General features: G+C 37.0%; 1 protein-coding gene across 6 annotated transcripts in view; it reads right to left on the bottom strand.

Annotated features, from left to right (window-relative positions):
• Positions 1–17,076, bottom strand: part of G2E3 (G2/M-phase specific E3 ubiquitin protein ligase) — a 63,900-nt gene extending 46,824 nt beyond the window's left edge. For 2 of the 6 annotated variants that reach the window (XM_053889318.1, XM_053889319.1), the window contains exon 1: positions 16,607–16,736. The gene's annotated coding sequence lies outside the window, so the exon portion shown is untranslated. Of the gene's footprint in view, positions 1–4,335; positions 4,647–16,606; positions 16,737–16,964 lie in introns of those variants that run through there. The other 4 variants (XM_019428049.2, XM_019428047.2, XM_019428048.2 and 1 more) reach the window with 4 other exon arrangements.
• Positions 17,077–19,560: the final 2,484 nt, after the last annotated feature.

Genomic DNA, 19,560 nt, shown 5'->3' with positions numbered 1-19,560 from the left:
TTTTTTAATTCTTCAGCTATACTGGCAAATGCCCTGAGGGTAAAATTCCCACATCATTCAGCACAGTGCTAATAAATATTTGAACGCAACTGATACATATTTGATACTGACATGATGGGCAAGGTTCTAGACTAAGCTTTCTAAGTGGCTACATCTTCTCCTCCTTTTCCCTTTCCCACTACAAAGACCCAGAGCATCTCTTGATGGACAGTGTGATGGAAGTTCTACCTAGATCTTTATAACACACTTAAAGATAACTATGTTACCTTAAAAAAAAAAAAAGGTATCTGAACTTTTTGGTTAATTACTAGTCTCAGAACTCTGCACTAAACAAGAACTTTCTCACACTTACAAATAAATATAAGAATTAAAAGTGAACATCAGTATCACAAGACATAAAAAAGTATCATAGAAGTATGTACAAAACCATGCTGAAAAGCCTCCAACAGTCATTGGCTATAAACTGATCTTAAGAAAGATCTCCTGGAATTCCTGGGTAGCTCAGTCTGTTAAGCATCCAGCTCTGATTTTGGCTCAGGTCATGATCTGTGTTGGGCTCTGTGCTGGGCGTGGACCTTGGTTAAGATTCTATCTCCCCCTCTTCCTTTGCCCCTCCCCTGCTCACACATGTGGTATGCACTCTCCTCAATCTCCCAAAATAAATAAACATTTTTTAAAATGCTATCAGGGTGGCTGGGTAGCCACCCAGACCACTTGGGTGGCTTAGTCGGTTAAGCATCTGACTTCAGCTCAGATCATGATCTCACAGTTCATGGGTTTGAGCTCCATTGCTGGGCTCTGTGCTAACAGCTCAGAGCCTGGGGCCTGGTTCAGATTCTGTCTCTCCCTCTCTCTCTGCCCCTCCCCTGCTCACACTCTCTCTTTCTCAAAAATAAACATTAAAATTTTTTTTCAATGCTACCAAAACATGTATGGTAAAGACTTTTCCCTACATATGCCAATATCTAATAAGCACTTTATGTAGTTTTTCAAAGTGTAGTAATATATACTATTCCATGGGTGCCAGGGTGGCTCAGTCGGCTGGGCATCCAACTTCAGCTCAGGTCATGATTTCGTAACTCATGGGTTTCAGCCTGGCATCAGGCTCTCTGCTGTCAGCGTGGAGCCTGCTTCGGTTCCTGTCTCCCTCTTTTTCTTACCTTCCCCAGCTTGTGCTTTCTGTCTCAAAAATGAGTAAGAAGATAAAAAAAATTTAATACACACACACTATTCCATATAGACCTATGGAACAAAACTAAAAAGCCCAGAAATAGATATTTTTCCAGTCATTCAATTTTCAACAAAGGTAACAAAGCAATCAATGGCAAAAAGTCTTTTCAAAAAATGGTGCTGGAAAAACTAAATATCCATATGGAAAAGAAATGAACAAATGAAAGTTGATCCATACTTTGCACCACAGAAATATTAATTTCAAGTAGATCATAGAACTAACTTTACAAGCTACAACCAAAAAAATTTAACAAGAACAGTAGTAATTATGGAGTGCTTGGTGGCTCAGTTGGTTAAGCATCTGACTCTTGATCTTGGCTCAGGTCATGATCTCATGGTTCATAAGTTCAAGCCCCACATCAGGCTCTGTGCTGACAGTGCAAAGCCTGCTTGGGATTCTCTCCACCCCCTCTCTCTCTCTGCACCCCCCTGCTCTCTTTCCCTGTCTCTTAAAAAAAATAAGTAAACGTTTAAAAAAAGAAATTATGCTTCATCAAAATTAAAAGCTTTCACTCATCAAAAGATACAATTAAGAAAGTAAATATGCATGCCACAGACGAGGAGGAAGTATTTGTTTGGTTTTTTTTTAATTTTTTTTTTAACGTTTATTTATTTTTGAGACAGAGAGAGACAGAGCATGAATGGGGGAGGGTCAGAGAGAGGGAGACACAGAATCTGAAACAGGCTCCAGGCTCTGAGCTGTCAGCACAGAGCCTGACATGGGGCTTGAACTCACAGATGGCGAGATCATGACCTGAGCCAGAGTTGGACACTTAACCGACTGTACTGCCCAGGCACCCCAGTTCCTATTTATATATTCATTTGTTTGTGTTTTAAATGTCTCTCTCCCCTATAAGTTCCATGGGGGCTCGGACCAGGTCTGTTTTGTTCACAACTAGGTATATCTGGTGCCTATCACAGTTCTTAGAACAGAGTAGGTACTCAATAGAGATATTTCTTGAGAGTGAATGACTCCAAAGTGTTCTCTTTGCACCATGTTGTGCTTCCTGTGACTTATAAAGAGAATGGTGATAGGATTCTTATTTTTAAACCTAGCCCGTACTGCTGACCTTTTTTTATATTATGATTTTGTGGACTTGGATTTAGTTTATGGTCAAACTTTATCCTGTTGTTTTCTGCCATGCTTGTGACCAGAGCCTGACGCGGGGCTCGAACTCACGGACCGCAAGATCATGACCTGAGCCGAAGTCGGACGCTTAACCGACTGAGCCACCCAGGCGCCCCGAGGAGGAAGTATTTGTAAAAGTTGTGTCTGACAAAGACTTAACACCTAGAATACATAAAGAACTACAACTCAACAAATATAAAGAAAATAATCCAATTTGAAAAAATGGGCAAAAGACATAAATGGACACTTCCTGAAGGAAGATATATGAATGGTCAATAAACATGAAAAGATGTTCAACATCATTTGTAATTAGGTTAATAAAGATTAAAAACAGGGTGCCTGGCTGGCTCAGTCTGTAGAGCATGCAACTCTTGATCTCAGGGTTGTAAGTTAGAGCCCCACATTGGGTGTAGATATTACCTAAAAACAAAATCTTAAAAAAAATTTAAAACCACTATGACAGACCACTTCATACCCATAGTAATGGCTAAGATTAGAAAGACTATCAACACCAAACACTGGAAAGGATATAAATCAACTCAGAAATTCACATAAATTGTTGGTGGAAATGTACAAAGGAACTTTTCATTCTGAAAAGTTTTTGCACTTTCTTAAACATATACCCAGACACTAGCCTTTGATGCAGGAATTTCACATCTATTTATCTATCCAAGAGAAATAAAAACATATATAGACAGAAACCTTATGCATGAATGTTCATCCCAGCCTTCTTCCTGCTCCAAAGCTGGAAACCCACCTGTCCATTACTAAGAAAATGGATAAACAAATTGCAGTTTGTTGATGAAATGCAATACTACATAGCAATAAAAAAGTAAGAAGTGTTGCAAGATGCAACAAAACAGATGAACCTTACAGATATTATGCTGAGTGAAAGAAACTACATACCATTCATACCTACATTATTCCATTTATATGAAGCTCTGAGGCTGACAAAATTAATCCACCATGAAAAATATCAGAACAGTGCTTGTCTCTCAGACAGGGAAATGACTAGAAAAGGACATAAGGAAACTTTCGCAAAGAGGATCTAAGTAAATAACTGATACAGAGAAAAAAATCTCAATTGCCAACAAGGTACCAAACACAACTTTCCTCCTTTCTCTTAATTTTGTAGTTTTCAAGGAAACAACACCATAGGTCCACTGTGCAGTCCAGATCTGATGCTGACTCCTTTACATACAGCTTAGCTGTGGCTTTGCTTTAACACTATCGGAACACTACTTCATTTAAATGTCACCTAGATGCCACTCTTCTCCAAAATCCTTTAATAAATCTGTTTTACCCTACAGTGAGAAGTCAATGGTTCCTCTGATCTTCAATCTCTCTCACTACAATGAGTTAATAAACCTAACTGTATCACACTACAGTTTTATGCCTGGAGGTTTTAGGCTGATTTTTAGGTTTTAGGAGAAAAATTAACAAGGCAAATGTCACAAAACAAACAACTGCTGAATCTGAAAAAAGGCTGTTCTTCAGGAATTCTGTATATATTCCTGTAACTTTTCTATAAGTTTAAAATTATATCAAAATTAAAAGCTACTCCCGAATTGGATGTTCTAAAGACAGCACTTATTTCATACTTTTGACCAGTTGACATTAGCCTTCTTTCTAATCCCCAGTACCTGAAATTAAAATTTTTGCTGGTTCCTGATTAATGACTGCTTTATTTCAAACAGTCTCCAAAACAAAACTTCGGGGGTGGGGAGGACTATTCACATATTTTTGATTGATTTTATCATTTGTTTTCCTTCCAGTGCATGAACTTTGAGACTTCCTAAATGGGAGGAGGAAAACAATGATATGTAAATATGTCTCAATAACAGCCCAAGTCTTAACAAACTTAGTCTTCAAAATAATATCAAACAATTCTCTCCTTCCTTGAGACATCAACAATTTAATGAAGAGTTCCAAGAAACCACTGTCAAGAGGTATTCTGAGTCTCTTCCACTGCTTACCTCTACTTGGTCAGTCAGGGATATTCACATTTTGATACTCCTCCCTTCAAAAGTTACAGCCTGACTTCCCTCCCTTTCCTTTACTGTGGCCATACTTAGTAACTTGCTTCTACCAAGACGCCTGGAAGAAATGGCAATGTATGACTATTAGGTCATATTAGGTCATATTATGACTACTAGGTCATAAAAGGCATTGTGACTCACCCCTTACTCTCTATCATGGATCACCTGTGCTGGAGGAAGCTAGCTGCCAAGTCATAAGGACTTGAAGATGCTCCTTACAAAAGGCCCACTTGGCAAGGAAATAAGGCATTTATCCACAGCCATGCTGAGTGAGCCATTTTAGAAGCAAATTCCCCAGGGTCGCCTGGGTGGCTCAGTTGGTTAAGCATCCGACTTCGGCTCAGGTCATGATCTCGCCTGTGGTTCGTGAGTTCGAGCCCCGTGTCAGGCTCTGTGCTGAAGGCTCAGAGCCTGGAGCCTGCTTCGGATTCTGTGACTACCTCTCTCTCTGCCCCTCTCCTGCTCACAGTCTGTCTCTGTCTCTCAATAATAAATAAAGGCTTAAAAAAAAAATTAAAAAAAAAAAAAAAAAAAAAAGAAGCAAATTCTCCAGCCTCAATTAAGTCTTCATATGACTGAAGACTAGCTAACAATCTGAGAGCAACGTCACAGGAAACCCTAAGTTAGAACCACACAGCTAAGCAGCTCTCAAATTTCTGACCCACAGAAACTGTCAGATAAGGTTTGCTGTCCTAAGTCACCATGTTTTGGGGTGATTTATTGTATAGTAATAGGTAATTAATAGAATAAAGTAAGCCAAATCCCCTCTTAATTCCAGGTGGATAGCTATTCTAAAAGTTTTTTGGTAAGATTTTTAGGATTTTCAAAATAGAAGATCGTGTCATCTTGCAAATAGGCAATTTTACTTTTTCCTTTCCAATTTGGATGTCTTTTATTTCTTTCCCTTGCCTAACTGCTTGGGCTAGGAATTCCGGCTATGTTACATACGAATGGTGATAATGGGCACCTTTGTTTTATTCCTGATCCCGGAGGAAAAGCTCTCAACTTTTCACCACAGAGTATGGTGTTAGCTGTGGGCTTGTTATGTTTGACCTTTTATGTTGAGGTATGTTCCTTCTGTACCCAATTTGTTGGGAATTTTTATCGTAAAAGGATGCTGAATTTTCTTAAATGCTTTTTCTACATCTATTGGTATGACCATTTGATGTTTACTTCTCATTCTATTAATTTGATGTGTCACACTGATTGATTTTCATAGATAGAACCATCTTTGTATCTGGGAATGTATTCCACTTGATCGTGATGTATAATCATTTTTTTAAATTAATGTACAGTTGACATACAGTATTACATTAGTTTCACATGTACAGCATAGTGATTCAACATTCACATTACAAAATGCTCATCACAATAAGTCTAGTTAGCATCTCTCACCATACAAAGTTGTTACAATATTAAGTATATTCCCTATGCTGTACTTCTCATCCCTTGACTTATTTATTTGACAGTTCTAAGTTTGTATCTCAATCCTCTTCACCTATTTTGCCCATTCCCTCCCACACCCCTTCTGCTCTAGCTACCATCAGCTTGTTCTTTGTATTTATGAGTCTGTTTCTGGTTTTTTAGTTTTATTTATTTGTTTTGTTTTTTGGAATTCTACACATAAGTGAAATCATATGGTATTTGTCTTTCTCAGTCTAACTTAGTTCACTTAGCATGATACCCTCTATATCCATCCATGTTGTCATAAATAGCAAGATTTCATTATTTTTTATGGTTAAGCATTCCAATGTGTATATAAACACACAATATCTTCTCTACCTATTGATTTATAGAGAGAAAGTTAGGTTGCTTTCACATCTTTTAAATAATGCAATAAACAGAGATGCAGGTATCTTTTTGAATCACGTGTTTTCATTTTCTTCAGATAAGTATCCGGATGTGGAATTACTAAATCATGTGGTATTATGATCCTTTTAATGTGCTACTGACTTTGGTTTGATAGTATCTTTTGGAGAATTTTTTCATCTACACTCATCAGGAATATTGACCTGTAGTTCTTTTCTTGTAGTGTCCTGATCTGGCTTTGGTGTCAGGGTAATGTTGGCCTTATAAAACAAGCTTGGGAGTTGAACACATACTTTAGAAGAAATATAAGGCCAACAAACACATCAAAGAAGAAAAGCTGGAAAAAAACACAAAAATGTGGAGATTAAGCAACACATCTTAAACAAACAAAAGACAGGAAATCACAAGGGAATTAGAAAAGATATAAACGAAAACAAAATACGCTAAAACCTAAAGCATATAGCAAAAAGTAATCAGTGGAAAATTTACAACTATAAATACAGACATTAAAAATTTAAAGACCTCAAAATAGTATCATAACTTTATACCTGAAGGGACTAAAAAAAGAACAGCAAACTGAAATGGAAGATAAAAGGAAGTAATTCAAAAAGATTAGAGTAAATATAAAAAATAGAAAAACAGAATAAAATTACAAGTTGCTTCTTCATAACAAACCTTTAGTCAGACTTACCAAGGTGTGGGGGGAAAGACTCAAATTACTAAAATTAGAAACAAAAAGGAGACATGCCACAGATCTTACAGAAATAAAAAGGATTATGTGAACTGTATGCCAACCATTTAGATAATTAACTAGGCTAAACAAATTATATAATCTTACAAATCAGACTCAAGCAGAAATAGAATATTTCACAGACCTATATCAAGAGATTGAAATCAGTAACTGAGACTCTTCCAACAAAGTCCAAGCCTATAACTTCACTGGTGAATTCTATCAAATATTTAAAGAAAATCTGGCAAAGTTTCTCAAAACCATCCAAAAAAAAAAAGAGGGAACACTCTCTAATTCAATCTATGAAGCCAGGATTACCTTGATACCAATGCTAAACACATTACTACTCAACAAAAAGTTAGCACACTGAATCCTTGTTAAGAGAATTATATACCACAACAAAGTGGGATTTATCCCAGTAATGCAAGGGTAATTCAACATAGGGAAAATTAATGTAATACACCACATTAACAAAATAAGAGAAAAAGGTCACATGATCATCTTGACTGATGTAGGAAAAGCATTTAACAAAACTCATTCATTTTTCATGATAAAAACTCTCATCAATCTAGGAATAGAAAACTTCCTCAGCATGAAAAGGCATCTGTGGAAAACCTACAGCCAATATCATATTCAATGGTGAAAGACTGAAAGCTTTTCACAAAGGATCTGGAGCAGAACGATGCCACTCTCACCACTTCTATTCAAAACTGTACTGGACATTCCAACCAGAATAATTTGGTAAGAAAAGAAATAAAAGGCATCCACATTAAAGCAAGAGGTAGCTCTATTTGCAGAAGACATAATCTTACATGCAGATATCACAATGAATTCACAAAAAAACGTTATCTAATAAATTCTGCAATGTTGCAGGATGCAAATGAACATGTAAAAATCAGTTGTATTTCTATACAATAGCAAAGAACAATTCATAAAGGAAATAAGAAATGAATTCCCTTTATAATAGCATCAAAAAGAACCAACTACTACCAATGAGTGCAAGCTCTGTGCACTAGAAGTCACTAAGCATTGCTAAAAGAAATTAAAGAGTCCAAATAGAGGACAAGACACTGTGTTCATGTTTGTAAGATTTAATATTAACATGGCAATGCTCTCCAAAGCAATCTATCTATAGTTCTGATGCGACCCCTATTAAAATCCAATATTCTTGTTTGTAGAAATGGAAAACCTGATCCTAATCATATGAATTGCAAAGGACCCTGAGGAGTCAAAACCAAAAAAGAAAAGGTGAACGATTCATACTTTCCAATTTGGAAACTTACCATAAAGCTGTAGTAATTGAAATAGGGTAATACTGGCATAAGGATAAACATATAGATTAAATCGAAGAGTCCAGAAATAAAGTCACACATCTATGATCAATTAATTTTTAACAAGTGTGCCATGACTATTCAATAGGGAAAGAACAATCTGTTCAACAAATAATTCTGGGACAACTTGGTAGCCACATGCAAAGCAATGAAGTTGGCTCCCTAACTTGCACTATATACAAAAATTAATTCAGGGGTGCCTGGGTGGCTCAGTCAATTAAGCATCCAACCTCAGCTCGGGTCATGGTCTCACGGCTCCTGAGTTTGAGCCCTGCGTCGGGATCTGTGCTGATGGCTCAGAGCCTGGAGCCTGCTTCGGATTCTGTGTCTCCCTTTGTCTCTGCCCCTTCTCTGCTCATTCTCTGTGTGTGTCTCTCTCTCAAAAAGAAATAAACATTAAAAAAAAATTAAAAACAAAAAACAAAACTCAAAGTGGATAAAAGACTTAATACGAAAGAGCAAAAACTATAAAAATCTTGAAGGATAATTCATGACCTTGGATTTGGCAATGGTTTCTTAGACAGGGCACCAAAACCACAAGCCAATAAAAAAATGAAAAAGAAACAAAAAAACAAAAATTAATTTGGACTACACAATCAAGAGAAAAAGACAATCTTCAAAATGGGGGAAAATATTTGGAAATCATATACCTGATAAAGAGCAAGTATCCAGAATATATAAGAAACTCTTAGGACTCAACAACAAAAGCAACAAAATTTAAAAACAGGCCAAGCGGTCTGAACGGACATTTCTCCGAAGAAAATATTTAAATGGTCAACAAGCACATGAACAGATGCTCATCATTAGTCATTAGAATATTCAAATTAAAACAACAATGAGATACCACTTAATGTCCACTCAAATGATTATAATTAAAAAAACAAGAATACAGAGAAATTGGAAACTTCATATGGGGCTAATGGGAATGCAAACTGGAACAGCTACTGTGGAAAGAAGTTTGGCGGTTGCTCGACAAATCACATGTAGAACTACCATATCACCCAGCAATTACACTAAGGACTTATCCAAAAGAATTGATAACATTTTCAAACAAAAACTTGTACTGGTTCGTGTACTTGAATATGTTCATAGCAGTACTATTCACAATAGCTAAAAAATAGAAATGACTCATTTGTCCATTAAAATGATGTTATACAAAATGTGGTCCATCCATAGAATAGAATATTATTTAGCTATAAAAAAGAAAGAAGCATTGATATATGCTACAACCTGGATGAACCTTAGAACCAAGCTAAGTGAAAGAGGCTAGACACAAAAGGTCACATAATATATAATCCCATTTATATGAAATATCCAGAATAGGTACATCCATAGAGACAGAAAGCAAATTTGTTGTTTCCATGAACTGGGGGAATAGAATATACAGAATTACTGCCTAATGGCTATCAGTTTCCCCTTAGGGGCGATAAAAATGTTTTGAAACTAGATGGAGGTAATGGTGATGGTTGTACAACACTGTGAATGTACTAAATGTCACTGAATGGTTAAAACGGCTAATTTTATAAAACTGAATTTTACCTCAATAAAAAGCTAAATGTGCAACCTATCATTTGCTGCATTATACACAAATATCCACAGTGGCTAAAAATTTTTCCTAGTTTTATAGTCAAAACCTGTAACCTAATTGTCCACCAACAGATAATGGATGAGATAAATTGTGGTACATTCATATAATGAAGTACATTTATTAAAACGAAACTGCATACCACCTCAAACTAGTCAGAATGACTAAAATCAACAACTCAGGCAACAACAGATGTTGGTGAGAATGTGAAGAAAGAAGAAACCTTTTGCACTGCTGGTGGGAATGCAAACTGGTGCAACCACTCTGGAAAACAGCATGGAGGTTCCTCCAAAGTTAAAAATAGAACTACCCTATGATCCAGCAACTGCACTGCTAGGTATTTATCCAAGGGATACAGATGTGCTGTTTTCAAGGGGCACACACCCCCCAATGTTTATAGCAGCGCTACTGACAATAGCCAAAGTATGGAAAGAGCCCAAATGTCCATTGACAGATGAATGGATAAAGAAGATGTAGTATATATATACACAATGGAGTATTACTTGGCAATCAGAAAGAATGAAATCTTGCCATTCGCAACAATGTGGGTGGGACTAGAGGGTATTAGGCTAAGTGAAATTAGAGAAAGACAAGTATCATATGACTTCACTCACATGTGGAATTTAAGATACAAAACAGATGAACATAGGGAAGGGGAGCAAAAATAATATAAAAACAGAGAGGGGGACAAAACATAAGAGACTCTTAAATACAGAGAATGAACAGATTGTTGGAGGGGTTGGGGGGAGATGGGCTAAATGGGCAAGGGGCATTAAGGAAGACACTTGTTGAGATGAGCACTGGGTGTTATGTGTTGGAGATGAATCACTGGAATCTACTCTTGAAATCATTATTGCACTATATACTAACTAACTGCCTAATGGCTAGTTAAATAATAATAATTAAAACCTCTCTATTAGAAATGGACAGATCCAGCAGGCAGAAAATCAGTAAGGAACTTGATTTGATAATTGAACTCAACATCATCATCAAACAACTAGATATAATGAAATACTTTATCCAAGAACTGCAGAAAGCAGATTGTTCTCAAGCTTACATAGTCACCAAGACCATATACATATACTAGGGCATAAAACAGTCCTTAACAAACTTAAAATCAAAATGATACAAGGTCTGTTCTCAGGCCACAATGGAATTAAACTAGAAATCACTAACAAAAAGATAGTGGGAAATCCCAAAATATGTGGAGATTACACAACACATTTTTAAATTTTTTTAATGTTTATTTATTTTTAAAAAAATTTTTAACGTTTATTTATTTTTGAGACAGAGAGAGACAGAGCATGAATGGGGGAGGGTCAGAGAGAGAGAGACACAGAATCCGAAACAGGCTCCAAGCTCTGAGCTGTCAGCACAGAGCCCGACGCGGGGCTCGAACTCACGGACCGCAAGATCATGACCTGGGCCGAAGTCGGACACTTAACCGACTGAGCCACCCAGGCGCCCCTTATTTTATTTATTTTTGAGAGACAGAGAGAGACAGAGCACAAGTGGGGGAGGGGCATAGAGAGAAGGAGACACAGAATCCAAAGCAGGCTCCAGGCTCTGAGCTGTCAGCAAAGAGCCCGACGCGCAGCTGCAACCCACAAACCGTGAGATCATGACCTGAGCTGAAGTTGGACGTTCAGCCGACTGCACCACCCAGGCACCCCTACACAACATTTTTAAATTACCTAAGGGTCAAAGAAGAAATCTCATGAGAAAATACAAAATATTATGAACTAAATGAAAATGAAAACATAATTCATCAAAATTTGACAGGTACTGTGAAAGCAGGCTTAGAGGGAAATTTGTAGCACTAAATGAATATATTAGAAAAGATCTGGGGCGACTGGGTGGCTCAGTCGTTTGGGCATCCGACTTCAGCTCAGGTCATGATCTCTCACGGTCTCTGAGTTCAGGCCCCAAGCCAGGCTTTGTGCTGACAGCTCAGAGCCTGGAGCCTGCTTCGGAATTCTGTCTCCCTCTCTCTCTGCCCATCCCCTGCTCATGTTCTGTCTCTCTCTCTCTCTCTCTCAAAGATAAATAAACTTAAAAAAAAAATTTTTTTTTAAGAAAAGATCTAAAATCAATCATCTAAGTTTCTACCCTAGGAAACTATAAAAACAGTAAATTAAATCCAAATTAAACAAGAAAAAAAGTAGTAAGAATTAGAGCAGAAATCAAAATTGAAAATAAGAAATCAATAGAGAAAAATCAATAAAACCAAAGCTGGTTCTTTGGAAAGATCAATAAAATCAGTAAGCTTCCAGCCAGGACAAAAAAAAAAAAAAAAAAAAAAAAAAAAAGAGAAAGGACACAAATTACTAATATCAGAAATTAAAGAAGAGATACCATTACAGATTCTATGGACATTAAAAATATAATAAAGGAATACCATGAACTCATGTCCACAAATTTGATAATGTAGATGAAAAGGGCCAATTCCTTCAAAGACACATTTTGCCAAAATTCACACAAGGAAAATAAACTCGACTGCATCAGAAAAGCTGACTCAGTAATTAATAACCATCCAAAACAGAAAGCACCAAGCCCAGATGGGTTTCCTGGTGAATCCTACCATACATTTAAGGAAGAAACTATACCAATTCTCTACAACTTCCTTCAGAAGATTAAAGCAGAAGGAATGCTTCCTAGCTTACTGTGTTATGCCATCATTACCCTCATCATACCAACACCAAGGACATGACCAGAGAACTACAGACCAGTATCTCTCACAGAGACCAAAATCTTCAACCAAATATTAGCAAATCAAATCTGTTTGTTTGTTTATGTATTTATTTTAGAGAAAGATGGATAGAGTGCAACCCGGGGAGAGGGGCAGAGGGAAGGAGAGAATCTTAAGCAGGTTCCATGCTCAGCAACGGAGCCTGATGCTAGGCTCCCATAACTCTGGGATCATGACCTGAGCCAAATGAATTGGTTGCTCAATTGACTGAGCCACTCAGGGGCCCCAAATCTAACAATGTATTTAAAAAATTATATACCACAACTAAGTAGGATTTACCTCAGTTATGAAAGGATGCTCCCTGATATTTACCCAAAAGAGGTCAAAACTTGTGTCCACACCAAAATGTTCATATGTATGTTTACAGCATCTTTATTTACCATTGCCAAACCTTGGAAGCAACTAAAATGTCCTTCAGTAAGTGAATGGATAGGTATATTATGGATCATCCAGACAATGGAATATTATTCAGTGATAAAAAGAAATGAACTATCTATCAAGCCATGAAAAGACATGGAGAAAACTTAAATGCATATTACAAAGTGAAAGAAACCAATCTGAAAAGGCTACATACTGTATGATTCTAATTATATGATATTCTGGAAAAGGCAGAACTCTGAAGACAGTAAAAAGATCAGTGGTTGGGAAAACGCAGAGGAGCATATCTTTAGAACAGTGAAAAAACTCTATATGATACCATAATGATGGATACCTGTCATTATACATTTGCCCAAATCCAAACAATGCACAAAATCAAGAATGAACTGTAACTTCAACTATGAATTTTGAGTGCTTATCATGTGTCAGTGTAGGTTCAACAATTTTCACAAATGTACCATTGTAGTGGGATACGTAGATAATGGGAAAGGCTATGCATGGGGTGGGAGAGAAGGGATACACAGGAAATCAATATTATCTTTCCCTCAGTTTTACTATGAACCTAAAGCTGCTCTAAAAAAATACAGTCTTAACAAAAAAAGGAAAAGGAATAAAGTTATACGTTTATACTGACTTTTACAACTAGTCTCTGGAAGACAGGTTCCTCTCCCCCACTGTTCATTGGTTCCATATGCAACATTTTTCATAGTCACAATTCCACTGTGATCTCAGCAATATAAAGACCTTTTTGGCTTGGCTCTAATAGTTTTTGCCATCTCAACTCCAAAATTCAAGAAGAAATATGAATGGTCTAGCCTGCATCGGATATTCAGCTCTGATTCAAATACCTGGTACTACTTTGGCTGGAGAAGGTGTGTAGAATGGGAGTCTATATTAGGATCACAAGCTTCTTACACCAAACCCTACCCAATGGTCTTTAGAATAATGTCCTTATATTATGGGGCAGCTTTTAAAAGAAAAGGTAATGGGCAAAGAGGTAAAATAACAGCTATTCACACTCAAAAGGAAAGGCAAATTTTGCTGTTTTTTAACTCCCCAATATTTTCTTAATTTAGAATTGAATTAATGTAGAAATGAATATTCATGTATGTACAAGTGGTACTACATCTCTATTATAATTATGTAATTACACTTAACATATATTATTCTTATACTAATAAAAAAATTCCACCAGGAGGAAGTTAAATGCAAAAAGGTTTTTTTTAAGTAACTACATCTTTTGGTGCCTGGGGGATAAGAATAAAATGACTAGAAGGATTAAGTGAGAAAATATATACAAAGCATGTGGAGTTCCATGAATGTTAGCAAATACTGCTTTTAATTTTTTCCCACTTGAAATGTCTTCTGAGCCTACAATTTCTATACTTACTTTTCCATACTTGTGAAATATACAAACCATATGGTATCACTAAAATCTCTACTAAACTACCCAGAATTACATACTATCACCTCAGAATACATTTAAAAACTTCTTCAGCAATGATGTGACACAATGTATTAAATTGTTAAAATAATAAGCACTCATTGAACATAACACAGTTTCAGAGTACAAGGACACTCACTGTTCCGAACCAAGAAACTGCAGATATAAAGACAAAGAGGATAAGATCTCTCAGTCTAGTGCTATGTTTACAACTAAATTGCACTGAGGAAGAAGCACTCTGCCTGGGGAAGTCCACCAAATTACTTGAAACCCATTGGGTAAAATCTTAGAGGAACATAAAAAAGTTGATGTTAAGTACACATAAAAACAATAAAGAACGGATCTGGGCAATGGTAGTAGTATGACTAGAACATCACAGGTTGGAAAAGAGTGGTAGAATATTACGAAGTTGATGCTTGTAAACAGAGATTGGAACCAGATTGACAAGGGCTTTGGAAAGAAAGAAAGCAAGCAAGCAAGCAAGCAAGCAAGCAAGCTGAGAATTATATTTGGTAGACAAAGCATTATCAGAGATTTTTAAGAAGCAATATTTGGAAGGATAGACTGCAGAGAAAGGCAGGAAGCATTATTTAAAATGATAATAATAATAATAATAATTAATAATAATGGAGCACCTGGATGGCTCAGTCGGTTAAGTGTCCGACTTCGGCTCAGGTCAGGATCTTGAAGTCAGTGCTCTTAAAACCCTTGTCAGATGTTCTAACCTTCCAATTAAATTTACAGATTCCTCAACACCATCCTCCAGACTTACTGGATCACCAATCTATGAGATTTGAAGTGTAGGAATCAGAATGTAAGCCCTTCAAGGTAATGTGTACACAATAAAATTTGAAATTCACAATGGTTTAGGTAGAGAGAGCAAAAACTCAGTAAAAAAAAAAAAAAAAAAAAAAAAAAAAAGTCTAGGTAAGGACAAGTAACAGATTAAAATGTAGAGATGGGGCGCCTGGGTGGCTCAGTCAGTTAAGCCTCTGACTCCAGCTCAAGTCAAGATCACACAATTCAGGGTTTGAGCCTTGCGTCGCGCTCTGTGCTGACAGCTCCGAGCCTGGAGCTACTTCGGATTCTGTGTCTCCCCCTCTCTGTCTCTCCCCTCTTTGTTCTCTCTCTCTCTCTCTCTCTCTCTCTCTCAAAAATAAATAAATAAATAAATAAATAAACATTAAAAAAAAAACTTTAAAAAATGAATAAAATGGAGAGACTAATTTTTTTTCAAATTACTATTTGCCCCTAGCTTCTATAAAATGAGAACAGCTGTCTGCAATTCTTAAAAGTAAAGCTCAAGTCTTTGCTGAAGTCTCACCCAAATGTTTAAATTTCAACATTCGTAACTACTCAACATTTGAATCTATTTTACCTGGTTAACAGTGAAACAAAAGTTTACTAGTAGGATGGGAAAGCAGGATTAGCCAGTAATAGATGAAAGAATACTTTAAAAAAGATATTTATACATTTTTATGGTATGATACCATAAAAGAAACACAAAATATCACCTTTATGTTTAAAAGAAACACAAAATATCAGTTCCTATAAAGCAACACAAAATTAGTGTGACAGTCTTCAATAACATAAAATTTCTCTACATTTAAACTCATTTATATTTTAGACGTAGGGTACGCATTCAAACTATTCCAGAAGGCATGGCTTTGCTATGGGGTTAAATAGTTTGATATCTGAGGTAGTTCATCACTAATAATAAAACAGCAAAAACAAAACAAAACCAAACAAAGACCAATGCTGGAAACATTAGTAGAGCGTTTCCATTATGACTCCACAATAACCCAGTTGGCCAATGAATGAAGGAGGTGAAAAGGCAGATCTGGGGAGCTAACTAAACCTTAACCCTATTGTTAGCAAACTAAGACCTTTGTAAATTATCACTGTTACCGTCGTCAGTTTAAATCAGCAAGAGTCTCGAATTTTTGCGGTTCACGAAAAATGTCACTCGTGAAAGAAAAATATCCGGGTTTTAAATACAAAGGATACTCAGATTTCAGTTTAAATCCCCACCGGGCATTTCAAAGGCTGTCACTTCCATGCAGTCCAAAGTCATAAAGACTACTCCGAATATCCCTCTTAGGAGAAACGCAGAGCCACGTAGAGCATCTCATTCTAAACCTGCCCCTAACCTTCCATCTTTAATAAAGGAAGATTCTTTTACCTGTGGTAACGCTTTCGCAATTAGATTTAACTACTGTTACAGCTTCAGCATTCGAGTCCAATTGGCGGAAATACTAAACTGTATTTACCAGAAAGTCAGAGATTGAACAAGGCTTAATCTCAGGGACGGGGGGGCCTCCGAATCCTCAATACTTAGAGTTGGCTTGTGAGCGCTGGCCCGCGAGACGCTTCCCAGCACCTCGACTTCCCAAAGTCTCCACGCCCGGCCCTACCACCCGACACTCCCCAAGGCCCTCCGATTTCCGCTACACTGTCCCGCCTCTCGACCCCTGTGCCATCCGACGGTCCGCATTCTCTCCCTGGAATACTCAGTTTCTTCCCTTTCCCCATTCACTCACCAAGGCACGCTGGGCAGAAGTTCCAGAGCGGTCGTATCAGTTTTCCCTTCTTTCGCAGAGCCGCAAAGCTGACCTCGAGCAGCCCCATCCAACGGCTCACAGGATTCAAATTCGTCCACTTCCGCCTGCAATCCGGAAATAGAGTTAAGCTCCACCCCCACAAGGGGCGGGGTCCCCGGCAACGTGTGACGTTGCGGGGAGGGACGAGGAGACCCCGGCTCTTTTCTGGTGGCATGTTGGGTCTGGTGTGCTACCTTCGCTTCAGAGTCTTTTGTCTGACTCCTTGCATATGTTCACAGAAAAGTCCGGACGCAGCGTTGGTGTTCCTGTCCGGTGATTCTTGAGGGGATGCTCGTTTCTAAAATGGACAGAGACGCGTCCTTCAAGGACTGGAGAGAATGAAAGCACTAATGGAGCCCTGACGTTTTTACCCCTCCCATCGCCCTCCCGTAAGCAACAGCTGCAGCCCAGAGGAAAAAACAAACCCTACACAAACCTGCTTTCCCTGGCCCTCCTCAATCCCGGCACAGTAGGACATTTAACCTCTTTCCCTCCCCTGTTTAAGGAAGACAAAAAGCCAAGTGCACCAATCACACTTATTCGAGCCAAAAATTAAAAATTAGTGATCGGACTAGTTGCTGGTTCCAAATAAAATACTTGAGGATACATGTTAGAAGGCGACAAATCTTTTTTCTTCGCCTATAACGAGACTATTTTACATGATTATTACGCAGTTGTCCTGTGAAATTCTTGGGACAATAGTGTTTAGCAAGGACCGCTTCTGAAGGGATATATGTAGGAGCTATAAGGAAAAGAAGGACCGAACATATCTTAGCCCCAATCCTCCTCAAAAAAAAGGGAACTAAACTCTGATTTTGGCGTTGCCACCAGATCATCCTCACACCTAATATTATGGATTTACGTAAACAGGTCATTTCAAACCAATCCATCCATGACAGAACACCCCCAGCCTCTGTCAAAACTACAATTTGAAAGATTAGAGTTCTACAAATTTATTTTACAGATAATCTGACAGAAGGGAGTGTAAACCTATTAACTGGTGTACTGTTTTTAATAGTGGGAAATAGGAAATAACCTAAATGTCTATCAGTAAGGGAATGATTAAATAAGCTATGATACTTTAGGATCTGATATTGTGCAGGCTCTAAAAATAATGAAGTAGATCGGTAGATACTCAAATGAAATAATGAAAAAAAAATCAGCTGTAAAAGGACTATGTACATAGTATCCTTCTTTTAAAGTATGTGAACGTGCCTCGCACACAAAGTTTCTGGATGGATAGTAAACAAAAAAGTTATCTCTGTGAGTCAGATGATGAATGAGGATGTAAAGAGACTTTTTACCTTTTGCTTTATAACCAGTTGAATTTTTAAACTAATAGCATGTTTTACTCTTGTAATTTGAATTCTTTTTTTAAGTGAAGATTGTTAGAAATTGAATATATTAGAAATTTAATATATTCTAGATATAGAATCAAGTTAATAAATGTATAAAAGTAAAATGTTTGAATAGTCTGTGTCCATTCATTCATAGATTTATTCAACAAATTATATGGTAATGGTTTGACCACACATTTTGTCATTTATAATTTGTTGTATTATTTAATGCCACCACATTTCTAACGTGGCCCCACTGAATAAATATATTGCTCCTTCAAGTTCTTTGAAAGCAGAAACTATGTCATATATTTTCCTATTTCTTTCATATGTCTTGGCACCTTCCCACCATTAAGTTTTATTCCTCACATGAATTACATCCTCAACTTATTCACAAGCAAAAGTTAAATACTCAAATGGGGGAGGGGAAGCTCCCAAGACAATTATAAAATACAATAAAAAACATTATTTCTTAATACAACTAAATAGGCAAGTTTTGCTTTGTTTTAATGTTTTATTTAAATGTTTGTCATCTGAGTTTTCCTTACTCAGTTCTTCTTGGACTCTCAATAAATTCTTTAATTTCTTGTCAAGATGTTGACAAAATATCACCAGCAGCCCTGTCATCAGTCAGACCAATGATATTAATTTCTCATCTGCAGTGGAGGGTCCCTTAAAGTCACTGACATTTTTTTAGGCTTAATTGTATAAATTTTCTAGGGCTGGTGTCTATTAAGTGGAATATCAGGCTTGTTTGCACTTTTTAAACTGTTACTCCTTCCCCTCCCCACTTCAGAATAACTATAGGTGAATTTGAATAAAATCAGTATTCAAGTACTGCTACAGCATTTCATTATCGCAGAAGATCTACAATAAATACTCACTGACTAAATCGAGGAGTCTGAGTAACCTCAGACTTAAAAACATTTTAAAGAATATATTCACTGCAGGATATATTTAAACTAATAAATCTGGCCATCAAACTGGGCATTCAGATAGCTAATAAAATTCTTAAATTAAGTAAAATACATTGATATGAGTATTCCACTTACTAAAAGCTGCAAAAACTGGAGAGAAAAAAAACACACACGCAAGAGAGTCTTACTTAGTTTCTGGTAACTGCTCAGTAATCTGAACTAGCTAAGAACGGAATCCTTAGAAATTGTGAACCACAGCTAATATAACCTTCTCTCTTCCCT

Source organism: Panthera pardus, unplaced genomic scaffold (assembly GCF_024362965.1).
Source record: "Panthera pardus isolate Hobbes unplaced genomic scaffold, ASM2436296v1 HiC_scaffold_24, whole genome shotgun sequence".
NCBI lineage: Eukaryota > Metazoa > Chordata > Mammalia > Carnivora > Felidae > Panthera > Panthera pardus.
This window is presented reverse-complemented; position numbering and strand designations above follow the sequence as displayed.